The sequence below is a fragment of the Mesoplodon mirus genome (genome assembly GCF_964341445.2).
Source record: "Mesoplodon mirus genome assembly, chromosome: 4".
Taxonomy (NCBI): Eukaryota; Metazoa; Chordata; class Mammalia; order Artiodactyla; family Ziphiidae; genus Mesoplodon; species Mesoplodon mirus.
The window spans coordinates 188055200-188069700 of NC_138979.1; positions in this window are offsets into that span (position 1 = coordinate 188055200).

Genomic DNA, 14501 nt, shown 5'->3' on the forward strand with positions numbered 1-14501 from the left:
CCCGCGCCCACGCCAGCCACCCCTGCCTGCCGGGGGTGGGGCAGGGCGGCACCTGAAGCAGTGCGGCTTCGCGAACACTGTTCTACAGGGGAGGCGGCCCACGAGCTCTAAATAAGCCCCAGAAAGGAAAATAAGATTGTTTTACGGTGGAATCAATTCACCTCTGATTCTAATACTCTGAAAAGGTATTTTATTGTGATGACTCCATTATTCCATCAGACAGTGTGCAATAAACTCCCCCTCCCCGACTTTGCAGCCTGGCTCGCCCGCCGCGTGGGCAGGGCCCCCAGTGCTTTTAGCCAACCCTGTACAGCCAGAGCGCTCGGTCCCCTTTAGCGTGATTTTATGGCATATCCAGCGTCGGGCAATGGAAAGTCCAGCACTTAATTCACCTCCCTCAGCTCCTCGGTGCTCAGTCCGCCGCAGGGCGGGCGCGTGTCTGCGGCTCAGATGGCGCACAGGTGAACCACCCGCGCCCCCAGGTACAGAGCACGAACCCCGCAGGGCCCGGAGGCAGAGCTCAGGGCTCAGCGGGGCTCCCTGTCCCCTGCCGGCCAAGAGTCAGTGGCCATGTCCCCAGGCCAGCTACCTGGCCCCTGCCCCCGGGGGACCGAGGGCCCCGCCTCCCAGAGGTCTTGTTCCAGCCACACCTGAGACCGTGTCGTGTGTGTGTGTGCACGTGTACGTGCATTCGTGTGGGTGTGCGCCTGTGAGTATGCATGTGTGTGTGCCTGTGTGTGTGCGTGCCTGTGTGTGTGTGTGCCTGTGTACATGTGTGCATGTGCACGTGCATGTGTGCATGTGCTCTGCATGTGTACGTGTGTGAGCACGACCCCCATGGGTGAGCCAGCAAGCACGGGAATGACCAACCACCCAGTGGGCGCCAAGGGACAGCAGGGGACAGCCCCGCTGAGGAGGGCACTTCCTGCCATCGTTTTCCAGACCCATAACGGCCAGCTGGCCCTGTTCTAGGCATCGGGGGAGGTGCGGGAACACAGAGGAGTGACTACGGGGGCCTCTCACAGGGCAGGGCCACGGGAGGAGGGCAGATGTGCTGACAATGGGCCCAGAACAGAGGGAGAGTGACGTCTGGGGGACGGGGACGCCACAGGGCCGTGGAGATAAAGCCGAGTCTTAAAAGAACAGACCCAGAGGCCACCATGTGTCTGTCCCACAGAGATAGACACAGGGCCCGTCTCTGCCCCGTCCTGTGTGGTCCCCAAGCACGTGCTGGGTCTCCTCAGACACGTGTGGATGGCGGGCAGCTGAGGTCAGGGACAGCGGGAGTAGCAGGGACAGGTCTGTGTGAGGGGAGCAGTGGGCCATACGAGGGAGGGCTACAGAGGGTACAGGGTGGGGCGAGGTGGGAGGGCCGTGTGTGAGCCGAGTAGGGAGAGCACAGGCCTTCTGAGAGCCCGTGTGGCCTTTGGCTGCCCAAATCTCTCATGTCCTCCATATCCAGGAGGATGGGCAGGGCCGGCACTGGCCCCTGGGGCCCCTCTGCCCCTCCCCCAGTAAATATAAGCTGGCTCCTTGTTGCATGCACCACCTGAACAACTGCGCATGGCCGCTGTCCAGGGATCCCAGAAACAAACTTGTTTGTAAATTGGAGACCAAAGCCTGTCTGCTCCATGTGGGACTAGGCAAGGCTCCTGTGGCTCAAACACACCCTTTCTGCTCCACCTGGCTGTACACACACACGTGCACACACGCCCACCCACACTCCTGCCGGACACAGGCACACACTCACACACATCTCCCCGGCGAGGTGACATTGCTCATGGGGTGGAGGCAGCTGGGCAGGAGTCAGGCCGAAAGAACAACAGGGCCCGAAGGGCAGGAGGGGGAGAAACCACCTCCGAGGACACCCTAGATGCTGTGGGCACGAACACGCATGTGCCGCGGTTGGAAACCCAGGACTGGAAACTTCCCTGTGCTCTGGGCTGAGTCGGTCAATGCTGCAGCATGAGGAGGCTCCCGGGAGGCGGCAGTGGGCACCCTAGGCCACCCCGCTTTTGTTCCGGGGACCCAGAGGGTGGACAGCTATTCTGCAGTGTGAGCATACACCCCTCCCCGGTTCAGTCGCCGCGGCCTGGACCTTCCTGAAGCGATGCTTGCGTTACCCGAGCATGTGTGGACACTCGCAGCCGAGCCAGGGGCGCTCAGTAATCCGACGACACCGTGATGCCCGGCGCGTGGCTGCAGTCAACCTCTGGCACCCCACTTTGGAGTCAGGAAACTCCGCAGCCGTGGGGTGCTCGGGTGATGGGAGACCCAGCGAGTGGGCCACCGCGGGGGTGTCGCCGAAGGAGCCGGGATGCTCGCTGTCCGCGGGAGGCCATGTCCTCTGCTCTGGGGACCCCACCATGCTCAGCGGCCTCTAGGGCCACACCCTGCAGTCCTGTAACCCTCTACACCAGCCTCGAGACTGAAGAAAGAGCCCAGAGTCAGGACAGAGACCCCAGTGACTTTTTGGGCAGGGAAACTTACACATCAGAGACAAAGGTCCTGGAGCGACACCCCAGTGGGTACAGCAGACGGCAGGTAGGACAGGCAGCAGTCTTCGCTCATGGGGCGGGGGGGAGGAGGCTATCCGTACGGGGGCACAGTGTCAGAAGGGCTCCTGGGCTGCTAGACCACACCCCACACAGCTCTGTGGGTCAGGACTGTCATTTCCATCATCAGGCGCCTCTGGCCACCTCTCGCCACACAGGGAACACGGGGGCAGTGCTCACAGCCCTGGTCACTGGAACGTTCCCCAGCCCTGTCATTTACCCCTCCCTCACCACATCAGCCGTTAGTTTTCGCACCACACTTTTTTTTTAAAAAACGGTGATTTTTCTTTTTATTTATTCATTCATTCATTCATTCATTCATTCATTCATTCATTTATTATTTTTGGCCGCGTTGGGTCTTCGTTGCTGTGCGTGGGCTTTCTCTAGTTGCAGCGAGCAGGGGTTACTCTTTTTTGGGGTGCGCGGGCTCCTCAGTGCAGTGGCTTCTCTTGTTGCGGAGCACAGACTCCAGGCGCGCGGGCTTCAGTAGTTGTGGCACATGGGCTCCAGAGCACAGGCTCAGTAGTTGTTGCGCACGGGCTCAGTAGTTATGGCACGTGGGCTCAGTAGTTGTGGCTCGTGGGCTCTAGAGCACAGGCTCAGTAGTTGTGGTGCACGGGCTTAGCTGCTCTGAGACATGTGGGATCTTCCTGGACCAGGAATCGAAACCATGTCCCCTGCATTAGCAGGCGGATTCTCAACCACTGTGCCACCAGGGAAGTCCCTTCGTATCACACTGGCAAACGCAGTCAGCTCCTGGGACCACGGCTGGAGTTTTCCTCCATCGTTAGCGAATCAAACAGAAGGGCCCCGCTTCCGGAGGCCCCCGGTGTGAGTTGAAAGCATGATGTCGGTGTGGACCGTCTTGCCCACCAGGTCTAGTCAGCACGACACCTTGGGCATGGTGGAGCCACATGATTTTCTGCAGACTGAGGACGGGGAGGGAGTCCCAGCAGACTGATCGAAACAGGAGAGCCAGAGGTGGACGAAGCCCGGACACAAAGCTGCATGTACTGCCGTCCTGTGCAGGGAAAGACCATCCTCTTCACGGATGGGGAACAAGGACAAGGTATCCAGACCAGCTGGTGCAGCCCCTCCAGAGGTGGGTGACCTGTGCTGTTCCAGGGACTGCCTCAGGCAGAGCAGCTTCCGCTTGGGCTGCCGCAGGGTCGGGTTTGGGGTGACCCACCATTTCCTACCATCATCTACTTGGTTTTTGCTGGGGCCACACGGGTGAGCTGAGGGGGACATGGTGGGACCACCAACCGTGTATCCTTGGAGTCTTCAGGGATGGTTTCGATTTCCGTCACACACTCAGGATGCGTGGAATGACTCTCCTGAGAAGGGTGGGTGGGTTCAGAAGCTTCCAGTTGTTTCTTTGGTTGGTTGGTTGGTTAGTTGGGTTTGGTTTTTGTTATCATCATGGCTCTTACCCCACAGGTCAGGGGAGCAGTGAGAGGGCTCTGCAGCTGCTGAGAGCACACGGCCCAAGCGTGAGCAGGGGCCAGGGCGAAGGCAGCAAGCCTGGTCTACAGATCACGGGACCCACTGTGAGGTGGGCTCGAGCTGGTTCATCTGTCTCCTGGCCTCCATAAGCTTGCACTCGAATCCTGATGGTGCCTGGGTCCCCTGATATCGATGCCAGCCCAGACCCTTTATCCATCAGCCCTCTAAAGGTCTGGCTATGTCTCCTTCCAGCACATGGTTTCTCTAGAGACCTAGAGACTGACTCTTCCTGCCTCTTCGGGCCAGCCAACTTGGGGAGGCTTCTCTCTGCATAAGGCAGAGGGTCCAAAGGATAAGCATTCCCCCTCCGAGCCTGAAGGCTTCAGGCACAGCCCAGGGCAGACAACACCCCATGACAAGCACACCTGGGCCATGCAGACCTGTGGGCATCCAGGTCCTGGGCTGCTGAGCCGCTGCTGGGTCTGCCCCAGTGTGGACCAGCACCACGTGCCTGCCTGCTATTTTCAGAGTGTGGCGCTCAGAACCTCCAGAGCCTGCAGCAGCCCCAGGGTGAGGATTCCTACAGGAGAGGCGTCAGCAGCTCTCAGCTGGGCAGGCACTGGCCCAAAGTCATGTAGTCAGGGATGGGGGAGCTGGGGGGCCCTGCCTTCCGCCTCCAGGGCCAAGCTCTTTCTAACGTTCTGTGCCTACAGGTCTAGGTGACCACGTGATACAGGTGCCAGGATAGCCCCAGTGGCCCTGGTTCAAACCCCGACTCTGTGAGCTACCTCCTCGGGGCCTTGTGTGGGCACTTCCCCCCAAAATCTGTGTTCTGGTCGGGCCAACAGGAGGGCCCATCCATGGAGCTCCATCCATGGGGGGGTCTGAGAGGCTCTGAGCCATGCAAGGGTCTGGCACACATCCTGGCCCAACGAACACACCTCACTTTTGTGGACAGAGCATGTGCCCACGTGTGTGTGTGTGCGCGTGCGTGCACGCGTGCACGTGGATGCACAATCCCGGAGTGTGAACCTGGGGTGTGTGTGATGGGTATGAACACTCAGCCCTGGGGCCAGCCAGAGGCAGGTCCCCGAGACCAAGAATGGGAGTGACACCCACAAAACGGGAGATTGGCCACCACGGACGGCTCTAACCAGGAAGCCCAAGCCGGGGTCACCTGATCCCCCCATTAAAGGCCAAACAGACCCCCTCAGCAGGTCAGGCCAGCAGACTGAGCTACCCCCATTCCCGCAACCCTCACCGCTGCTCCAGCCACCCAGGCCCTGCTGGAAAAACAGCTGTGATGGGCAGCTTCCCACGGCCCCTGTCTCAGTTATGGCTTATGTACGGCCCCCCAGGCAGCTAGCTCTCGGGAGGGACCGGCTTTACAAATAAAATTTATCATTATAATTGTGGCTCCTGTAGAGAGCTGAGGACTTTTACGGCTTCCTGGCGGTCGTGAATAATTTAGGAGAAGGGAAAAGGAGCCGCTCCTATTAGTGCACTATGGGGCCCAGCGGTTCCCGTTACCGCGGCTGCTGAAGACCAGGGGGCCCACGTCCGGTGCTTCTGACAGGAGCGGCCCAGCCACACGGTGACCCAGGGCCCCGCCAGGCTCTGCAGGGATGCTGCCCAGGCCCCCCCGTCTTGTGAAGCGGGGCCTTGGTTGGGTGGCAGGGTGAGCAGACACGGCCCTAACTGCCAGAGGGTCCGTGCTTCAGGCTGAGAATGACAAGCTGTGGGCTCCCCAGTTAAGGGCATTGATGCTGCACGCCCGGGGCCGTGACCTCAGGCCGGACCCTCAACCTGCATCCCAACCAGAAGAGAAGCGCCTCTCCTGGCGCTCGCAGGGCTGGACCCCAGCCCGCTCAACAGCCGGGCTCTCCTTCCCTCTGCACGCCCCCACGGCACACATGATCCTGGGGTTGTGTGGAGCCCTTGAGAGGCCCCGACGTCAGCAATCATCTTTTCTTGCCTCCGAGGATGGAGGGCTCACTACCTGACAACTGGTGGAAATTCTCCCCAGCTCTTCTTTCCCCCAAGAAGGGTGGCCTGCACCTGTGGACCCCACCCCAGTCTCCTGTCCTGGATCCACCCAGATGGTACATCGGCCCCTCCGACCCAAAGTCTGCACTCTCCTTTCCCCCCTTCCCCTCGCTCCCTCTCTCCTGAGTCCCCCACCCTCAAGCCCACCAAGTCCACCTGTGACCTCCTCACAGCCAGGCCCAGCGGTGAATTTCCTCTCCTCGTCCCTCCTGGCCTGGCGGTGGCCCTGAGAGCACCCCCTTCCTCCCTGCCCCCCGCCACCCTGGGCTGTGCGACCCCACAGGCCCCCTGCTCTACCCCCCTGCCTGGCTTCTCCCCACCACGCCAGCCTGACCTCATCACACTGCAGGGTCCAGGGCTCATGCTCGGACCTCACGATGCACCTCTGTCCCTGGGCACCCCTGGGTCGCTCCTTCAGGCCCAAGGCTTTCTATGTCATCCCTAAGATGGCTGGTTCATTTCCCATAGCTGCCATAACAAAGAGCCATACACCCTATGACTTAAGCAACAGAAAACAACAGAAACTTATTCTCTCGGCGTTCTGAGGGATCCTAAATCAGGGCGTTGGCAGGATGGCGCTGCCTCCAGGGGCTCAAGGGGAGTGTCCCTCCAGCCTCTCTCAGCCTCTGATGGCTGCCAGTGTTCTGTGCCTTGTGGCCCCATCCCTCCAAGCTCTGCATCTGTGGTCACATCACTGCTTCCTCTTCTGTGTCAGATCTCCCTGTTATGGGAACACGTGTGATGGCACCAAGTAAGTTAACATCCACAGGTTCCAGAAATGTGATGTGGACATGTCTTGGGGAACCATTTTTCAAGCTAGCAAGAGGGTGACCCCAAATTCACATCTCCCATCTGGAGCCACCTGGAACCAGACACGTACATCCAACTCCCCCCGCCCCGACTCGGAAGCCCCCCACGCATCTCAGATTAACTGGCTCTCATATTTAATCCCCATGGTACCCCCAAAACCTGCAACCCGCCATCTGTGGTGGGCAGAATGCCCCCAAAAGATGTCCACATATGAACCCCCAAATCTGTGACTACGTTAGGTCACGTGGCCAAGGGGAATTAGGTTGCAGATAGAATTAAAGTCGCATGACTTTAAAATGGGGAGATGATCCTGGATTGAGGGGGCGGGACAATGTAGTCACAGGGTCCTTATTGGTTGAAGGTCGGGGGGAGGAGGTTGGAGTGATGTGAGGTGAGGTGACTGGACCAGACAGCGCTGGCTCTGAAGCCCGAGGCAGGGACCACGGGCTGGGGAATGTGGGGCCTCCAGAGGCAGAAAAAGCCAAGGAAACGATGGTCCCTGGCGCCTCCAGACGGGCCAGCCCTGCCCACACCCTGAGCTCAGCGCACTTCCCACTCCTGGCCTCCAGCACTGCCGAGAGTACATGTGGATTGTGTAAAGTCACCGTTTGCAGTCATTTGTGACAGCGGCCACTGGCGACACCTACACCGTCTTCCCCAGGCCAGCAGCCTCACAACACCCTTGACCCTCACACACCCACACCTGAGCTCTCCGTGAGTCCCACACCCAGCCGTCCCACCCTCCCCCAGTCCTTCCCCAGGGGAAGGCAACCAAAGGGCCCAGTTAAACCCTGCAGGTCACATCCATCCTCTGCCCCATCCCGTGGGTGCCCAGGCCCGTGCAGTGACCCACAGGGCTCTGCAGGAGCCTCCCCGCCTGACTTCCCGCCGCTCCTCACCTGCCTGGGGACCCTCCACCGAGCACCCCCCGGCGTCTTCCAGAAGGCGTGGAGCAGCTGACCGTCCGCCGCTGAGAGGGCAGTCGGGAAGGCGCGGCCCCGCCCAGCCAGAGGGGCCCAGGGCTGGCCCCGATGGGCAAGGACGTGGTCTGCGCCCCTGGTCCCAGCAGCTCGCACCGTCCCTGAAGTTCTGTTGCAGGTGCAGGAGGGGCGCCATCTGGGCTCTCCCACCCCTGTTCCCGCCTGGCCCTGCAGGGCTTTCTGCATTCAGGCAAGACCTCAGTCCCCGGAGGGGGACCTGGTAGTCGGGGCCAGTACTGGGGGGCGAGTGGGGTGAAGACAACGTGGAGGGTCACCGTGATGCTCGCGAGTTACCCTCCCCGACCTCCGACCTCTGCGCAGAGACCAGGTCTGGGAAGCCTCGTTTTGCGTGTCAGCTTGGCTGGGCCACGGGCGCCCAGGTGTTTGGTGGAACTTTCTTCTGGGGTCTCTGCTTGAGAGGAACATCTGAACGGGTGGCCTGAGTCAAGCAGGTGCCCTCCCCTTGCGGGTGGGCCTCGTCCAGTCCTGGAGGCCTCAACAGAACAGAAGTGAGTGACGCAGAATCCGCTCTCCTGGCCCGAGGGTCTCCAGCTCGGACAGCGGTCTCCTGCCTTTGGACATGGACTGGAACCAGCGCTGGCTTTCCTAGTCCCCAGCTTGCTGCCAGCAGATCGTGGCACCTCTCAGCCTCCGTAACCAACCATGAGAGCCAAACCCTACAGTGACTCTTTCTATACATGTCCTGTTGGCCCGTTTCTCTGGAGATCCCCGACTAATACAGCCCTCCCCCCTGCCCTCTCTCTTCTTGGGTTTCGCAGCTGCTGTTGGGACCACAGAGCCACTGGGATGTCTTCCACCTCCTGCTGAGCAATGGCTGTGCTACTAGGACACAGGGCCCCAGGGCCTGGCACAGGGCAGGTGTGCCATGCAGACCTGTGGGGGGGGCAGGGCAGGAGGAGGGAGGGAGGGAGGGAAGGAGGGAGGGGAGAGGGGGAGGGGGGCGGGATGGTGCCCACCTGAGCTGAGCTAGTGCGGCTGAGCCTCAGAGCCAGTGCAGCTCTTGGAAAACCCAAGGGCCGGCATCAGAGGCAGAGTGTTGGGTGGGGGGGAGGCAGAGGGTGGGGTGATGTGGGGGCCTGGCGGGGTGCAGGCTGTAGGAGGGTGGGGTGACGACAGAGTCCAGCCCCCGACTGACCCTGCCCCAAGGTGGAGCCCTGAAACAGAGAGGGGCCGGCCCTGACCCCCGCTCCTGCACCCCCATGCGTCCTGCCTTGGGGTCCCAGGAGGAAAAGGCAAAGCACAGATCGCAGGCTGCCGATTAAGGGCACAACGGCTGAGTCCCGACCTTGCCCCAGCAGGCGGGGCAGAGGGGGCAGCGTTTCCCAGGGTCTGTCCTGCGCTGGGAGCCGGGGGCATTCAGCTCTCTACTGAGTCCTATCGCCTGGCAGGTGCCGAGCTGCCCAGACTTGTAGATGAGCAAGTGCACCTCAGAGAGGGGAGGTAAGTTGCCCAAAGTCACACAGCCATGAGGGGTGGGCCTGGCCCAGTCTCGGTGCCCCCATTGTCCTCCAGCCAGCTCCTGATGTCCTGGCACATGTGGCAGCCCTGATGGAACCAGGTCTGAGAGAGGCTGGTGCTGGTGGCTGCGGGCCCGGTGGGTGCGCGCAGATCCCTGATGGGTTTGTACGGTGTCCACCAATCAAGGGGGCTGCCCGAGGGGCTTGGAGAGAGCCCTGACCCCTCTGCCTCTCTGCTGGGCGTGGAGGAGGTACAGCCATAGGAACCGCCCCGCCGTGTGCCTGGGGTGGACCGGGGCTGAGAGGGACAGTGGGACAGAGGGTGACTGCCCCTCAGTGTCCCAGGGTCCCCTGAGGGCTGCACGTGGCCACAGTGGCCTGGACCCCGCCGGTTGTGCATGTTCTGTGCAGAAGCTGGCGAGGGGGTCTGGGGCTGGCGCTCCCCCCGCCGCCATGTCCACACTGGGGCCGGGCAGCACACTCTCCTAGTAACAGGCCAGATGGAAGATGCTTTAGGCTCCGTGGCCACACTCAACTTTGCCCTCATAGGGTGAAGGCAGCCGTAGACAGAAACCAAGGTTGCATGGCTGTGTTCCAGTAAAGCCCTACTCACTTTTATTTACAAAAACTGGGGGTGGGCAGGGCGGCCGAGGGATGGAGTTTCTGAGCCGTTTTCTGGAGGCGGGCTGGGCAGAGGGTCCTAGAGTCACACGAGAGCCCCTCCCACTGAGCCCTTGCCGGGAGGTAACCTCTGTCAGCTTCCTGTCCACAGGGGGCTGGGGCCTGTCCCACAGCAGGAGGTGCTGCACTGCTCAGGCTGGGGCTCCAGGGCAGACGTCTGTGTCCCCTCTTGCCGACCTGAGAGGAGGGAACGGCCGGTGCCCGCGTAGCAGTTTGCTCGGGTAATTTACTAGCTCTGGGGCAATGTCAGGACTCAGCCGTTGTGCCCTTAATCGGCAGCCTGTGATCTGTGCTTTGCCTTTTCCTCCTGGGACCCCAAGGCAGGACGCATGGGGGTGCAGGAGCGGGGGTCAGGGCCGGCCCCTCTCTGTTTCGGGGCTCCACCCTGGGGCAGGGTCAGTCGGGGGCTGGACTCTGTTGTCACCCCACCCTCCTACAGCCTGCACCCCGCCAGGCCCCCACATCACCCCACCCTCTGCCTCCCCCCCACCCAACACTCTGCCTCTGATGCCGGCCCTTGGATTTTCCAAGAGCTGCACGTCTCCAGAACCGGCCTGGGAAGACACATGTGGGTCTGGAGGGCAGGGAGTGGGCACTGCCTCCTCATCTTTTCTGCAGGCCTGGCCTGTGTTCTCAGGGCCTGGGAAACGGCCACCTCCTCTCCCGCTCTGGGGCCAGTGGCCTGTCCTCGGGGTCGCTGCTATTTCTGCCAAAGAGGAGAGGTAATTATAGCTCAGCCTCTGCCAGCTGGCCGAGCTCTGCAACCTGGCAGAGGGGCCTGGGGCGGGGACACAGGCTGGCCACAGACTGGCTCCACAGGCAAGCAGGCAGCAGCTCCAGACCAGGGCAGCAGGAGGCTGGGCAGTCGCAGTCCCGTTCACCTGAGCAGCCCAGCACCCGCCTCTCCAGAGCACAGGAGGGGCACCGCCAGCGAGACCAGGCCAGGGCTATGCTGCACGGTGCCCACTGGGGGACGCCACAGAGCCCAGCTGGCACTACCCCTCACAGACCCAGGAGGGAGCCAGGTGAGAGCCACTCAGGGGCACAGGTGATGCTCACTCCCCATCTGGGAATGAGGCTGCCGGAGCGGAGAGATTCCCCGCAATGGATGTGGGCGGAAACCCTGCTGCAGGCGGGCGCGCGGGCAGTGGACTGAGGCCGGGCAGCGCGCCCTACGGCCCTGCACGGGGGCTGGGGGGCCGCCCATCCCACCCGCCCAGGCCGTGCGCTTTCAGCCCTCATTCGAGTACAGTCCCAGGCAAACCAGGCAGTGGGTGACGTCAGAAGCCCTGGCCCCTCTGAACCTCGTGTTTGGTGGGTACAGGGTGGGTGGCCAGCGCACTCAGACATGTCCCAGGCCACTGGTGCTCTGAGCCCCTCCTCCACGGCCAGGCCTGACGTGAGGGACCCACCGGCCCTTCATCCACGCTCCTGCCTGCGGCCATGTGCAGGCGAAGCTGGACCGTGGGTCCCTCCACGCTCCACCATGCGAGGACCCAAGACTTCCGAGGCACGGGAGCCAAGGTTCTTGGGCTCTGGGCATCTTGCACGGGCCGCGGCACAGGCTGCAGGGTCAGGCACTGACACCAACAATCCTTCCCAGAGGTCCTCGGGGGCCCTGCTGTGGGCCGAGCCCAGAGGGAACAGATGCGTTACTGGGGTCACTTGAGCCCAGGCCATGGCTTTTGGGCATCCCCAGAGACACGGCTCTTTTCTGAGCTGACTCAATCAGAGGGAACCCATATCCTGGCCCACCGTGCACGTGGGGCTTAGGACGCATTTATTTGGCACTTGCTGTGTGCAGGTACCCCGGGAGGCTTAGCTCTCCATCTTGACAGCACTCTGGACAGTGGGCAGAACCTGGGGGCTGGACCTTGGGCTGATGTGGCCAGTGTCTGGGTGGGGGTCCACCTGCCCTATCACCTGGGGCTCCCGAGGCCGAGGCTGGCTATCCCCACACACCCAGCAGGCACACAGCCATCACCCGGTCCCGCTGCCACCCCACGTCCCGAGTGCGCCCTAGAATGGTGTGGGCCTTGCATCTCAGCATGGAAGGGGCCTCCGGGCCAGTTCCCACTCTCTGGATCCCCGCGCCGGGCAGGGCCAGCGGGCGCCGGGCAGGCCTAGTGAGCAAGGCCAGCCCCACAGGGCCTCCCTGGCAGTCCTCCCCTGGCTTAATTCAGAAATGGTGTGACCTGGGAAGCTGCCAGGCTGTGAGCTCTGGGCTGGGAGCAGCCGGTAGCCAGCCAGCCCTCACTCTGTTCCCCACCCTCCAGAGGGAAGGCCAGCATGGGGGTGTCCACAGCCTCCCGTCCCCGTTTCCCAGCTGAGGAAACGCGCAGCTCGTGGCCTCAGGCCCCTTAATTCAGCCAAATTGCTCTGGGCAGGGGGTCAAACTGCCACCAGAATGCCTCAGGCCAGGACAGCGCAGAGGGCCGCTGAGGCCACTGCCCCGTGGCTGTAATGGAAACTTCTCGGCTGGCCTGTGAGCCGGCGCAGCTCCGGTTCCCACTGCGCTGGAGGCTCTAATCGCCAGCGGATTATAGGCCGTCAGGTGGGCGAGCTCACACAGGGTTGCGACAGCTGCAGGAACCCAGGTGGGCCGAGCAGTGTGCGTGCGCGTGTGTGTGTGTGTGTGTGTGTGAGAAACGTGTGTGGGGGATGTGCAGATGTGTACGAGTGTGTGTGTTTGTATGTGATGTGTGTACATGTGGGTTGTGTGTGTGAGATGTGTGTATGGTGTGTGCGTATGAGTGTGTGTGGCTGTGGGGGGGGGTGTATGTGTACATGTGTGGCATGTGTTGTGTGGGGGGGGGGTTGTGTGTATATGGTGTGTGAGTTGCTGCGCAGGAGCTCAGCCTCCCCGGCGAGGTCCCGGCGGGCTCTCCAGCCCCGGGGCAGGCGTCCGCTGCAACAGGACAACGGGGTGGGGGGGCCCGGCCGTGGCGCTGCTGGCCCAAGCCCGGGTCTCCTGGGGGCTGCGGGACTCAGCAAGCTCGTCTGTCCCCTGAGCCCTGGGGTCCCCACAGGCGCACAGGGAGGGTTCGAGGGGTGATGGAGCAGGTGTGGGGTCAGAGCCAAGGAAGGGCCCTCCCTGTGCAGGGCCGGCACCGCGCCGGGGGTCTCAGAGGTCCCCAGTGAGGACAGACATGGGCCAGCAGAGGCCGCGGTGGAGGGAGCGGGGGACGGACCCGGGGCACCGACAGCCTGGCCCACAGGAGGCCAGTGAGCGGTGTCACAAGTGGTGGGGCAGGTGCGGGCAGCAGGACAGGTGGCCGGGACTGAGGACTCAGCATTGCTCGAGGCGGAGGGCCAAGTGGAGCGGGCCCAGCCCAGCCAGCAACCCCTTGGAGGCCGGGGGAGCAGGCGGGGTGGGGGGACGGGTGGAGAGCTCGGCTGGAGGGACCCCTGTGGGTGTGATCGCTGTCTCCCAAAGGCTTCGCATCAAGGCAGGGCGGGAGGGAGGGTGCTCGCCCAAACCGCACGGACCGTCAGGGGTGGGGGTCCTGTGGGCGTGTAGTCCTGGCCAGGGCCCCTTCTCCTGGAACGCGGGCGGAAGCCTGAGGACCCCCGCTCGGTCCTGCAGGGCCCAAGCAGGACTGGAACAGGAGCTCTGGGGGAGCCCAAGGCAGGTCCCCACCCCAGGGAGTGCAGTGCCCCCTCCTCTCCAGGCAGTGTTCTGAGAAGCCCCACCCTCAGGGGGCGTGCCCTCCTCAGGCAGGGGCGGGGAAGTGGGGGTGACACTCCGCAGGCCCAGGCCCAGAGCTATTTTCCACCCTTTATCACCCATCTGTCACAAGGCAGCCTGAGAGCCAGGGCGCTCGTATTACATGTATGACACGCTGTCCCCGCCAGAGCCCAAGGCCTCCTGCTCCCACATGGGGCCCTGTCCTCACCATCCAGCCCGGGGTGGAGGGGGCCCTGCTGGCGTTGGAGGAGGCCTGGGGGGCAGGCGAGAGGTGGTACCCGGAGTGGCCTTTACCTGCTGAGCCAACCAGAGCCGCACACTCCTCCTCCATTTTCCTGATGGAGAAACTGAGGCCTGGGGCAGGCCCTCCGCTTGACCAAGGCTCCTGAGACAAAAGGGCAGAACCCAGGACTCAGGCCGGTCCTGGGGGTCTGCAGAGGCCCCACTTCCTCTGGGGAGGGGGGTAGCAGGGATAACACTTTAACGGGAAGCCGGAGCCTTAGCAAGGCTGCCGGGCGGGGTGAGGACGGTGGGCTCGGGGGACCACCTGGGAGCAGAGAAAGGTCCAGGCAAAGGCACAGGCCGGAGAGGGCCCAGGGCTCCTGAGAGGCGCGGGAGAGGGGACATCCCACAGGAGGCTCTCACCGTGTACGCAGGCTCCGTGCCAGGTGGTCACGCCCTCTCCCTGAGTGATGACCACGGCTGATGGCCGTGAGCACAGGCGGGTCCCCAGGTCGCCTCTGAGCCCTGACATGAGCTGCCTCACTCACCCCCACGGGAGCCACGGGGGAAGCTGCTACTGCTGTTTCCATTTTCA